Source organism: Lathyrus oleraceus, chromosome 7 (genome assembly GCF_024323335.1).
Source record: "Lathyrus oleraceus cultivar Zhongwan6 chromosome 7, CAAS_Psat_ZW6_1.0, whole genome shotgun sequence".
Classification (NCBI taxonomy): domain Eukaryota; kingdom Viridiplantae; phylum Streptophyta; class Magnoliopsida; order Fabales; family Fabaceae; genus Lathyrus; species Lathyrus oleraceus.
In genome coordinates this window covers 506214513-506216275 of record NC_066585.1, presented here as the reverse complement: position 1 = coordinate 506216275, position 1763 = coordinate 506214513, and the positions used below count along the sequence as shown (strand labels likewise).

The window sequence follows — 1763 nt, the reverse complement described above, 5'->3', positions numbered from 1 at the left end:
TTCACGTTCATTCTAAACCTTTTTTACAAAACCATGTTCATCTTATACAAGACCTAAATCATGTTCTAAATCTCATGTTCATAACCATTTCATGTACAATGGCACCACTAAAAATCCCATAATGAATCTCACTCAATTACATTTTAACCACATTCACGATCGTATAGCTATTCAAGCTTTGCATTCAACTTACATAAATAACCACTTTTAATTCAATTTCCATTCTAAAACATAAGCCATTAAACCATTCAATTCGAAATTGTAACACAAACATTTTTACCCAATCTCTAACATTCAATTTCCATACATACATGAATATTCATATTCACATTTCATAAACTTAACCATAAACCATACTACATTCAACCTCATATTCATATTTACGACAAAAGTCAAAGGATCAAAGTCCAGTTTCCTTGACAGGCTTATGCAAGGTCGTTGATGTACTTTGAGTCCCATGTAAAGGAAAAGCCTGGCATTTTCAACCCTGCTGCCGAAAGGAGTGGCATCTTTGAGGATGAAGATGTCTCACATCTTATGGAAATATGGATCTGGCTTGTCATGCTTAAGTAAATATTTGAGGTTACAAGATCAACTTTTAATGAACAAAAAGGCTGGTAATAGGGCTGATGTATTAACTTCTTACGAATAACCTGTGCAAATGAAACACAAAAAAAATCATAGTTGTCAAAGATACAACCTATAACAACTCCTCTCCCTCATTCAAACTCCCTCAACTGAATCATAGTTGTCAAACAGAATGAACCAACTGATTTCCTAACTGTTTTTCTAACCATCTAACCACCTCATCAACTATCCTAACTGTCATAACCGAATTCAAAAGCTGAACCAAAAGCCTAACAGAATTTCTAACAACCAATTTTACCAACTGATATGACAGAACAAAAAGCCCTTAGAAAAGGATCCACAACAGAATTTCCAAACCATCAACTGCTAACCGATAACAAACCTGCAAGCTGAAAATTCAGGAAAAAACTGAGATTTCAACACATTAAAACCTTCAGCAGAACTTCTTAAATACTCCCTAATCTTCAACATAAAAAAAAACCTTAAATATGCAATACACAATCCAAACTCTCCCTGCAACCTTCAACCAACTCTTCAATGGAATCACTACTGAGTTTCGGTTCTCTCACCATCACCCTGTAACAGTCACACAAAAAACCTGCAAAAGGAGTCTCTTCGATCTCTTTCTTCAACTCTCTTCACAACCACAATTCTTTAACCTGTATAAATTTCCGCAGCCACCAACCTTCATCTCCAATAGAACCTTCATCCACAACATTCAATCTTCATAACCAAAACTCACTCCACAACTACGTCGCAAAAAAATCGGGACCTCCATTATCAAGGATAGAAATAGAAGAACGGAAGAATCGAAGAAGTTCCAGTACCTTCACACTTTGGTTCGGGACCGGAGATTCTTGGAGCGGATATGGACTGTTGATTTCGGGATCCGGTAGCTTAATAGAAGGCTTGGGCCTTTGGCCCAACATTTTTCATGGCTACACACGCCCGATCTGTTGTCATACCCCCATAACCTTTGTTCTTAATTTAATTTATTAACCCCTCATTAATCTTTTGCTTAATGATGATTAATTTATTCAAGTATTTTATGGATTAACATGATGCTAATTGTTTTAGATATTAGGATTTAATTCATTTTTTTTGTTGATTAAGTAGTTAATCCATGACTAGGTTTAATTAGATAGTTGGTTAGGAATTAGATTTAATCAATTGTT

General features: G+C 35.2%; 1 long non-coding RNA gene across 1 annotated transcript; it reads right to left on the bottom strand.

The window, feature by feature from the left end:
- Nucleotides 1-232: 232 nt before the first annotated feature.
- On the bottom strand, nt 233-1509 carry LOC127105955 (uncharacterized). The gene is made up of 2 exons (XR_007795192.1): nt 1070-1509; nt 233-977 (listed from the first exon to the last, which is right to left on the bottom strand). It is a non-coding gene; the product is annotated as an uncharacterized LOC127105955 (long non-coding RNA).
- Nucleotides 1510-1763: the final 254 nt, after the last annotated feature.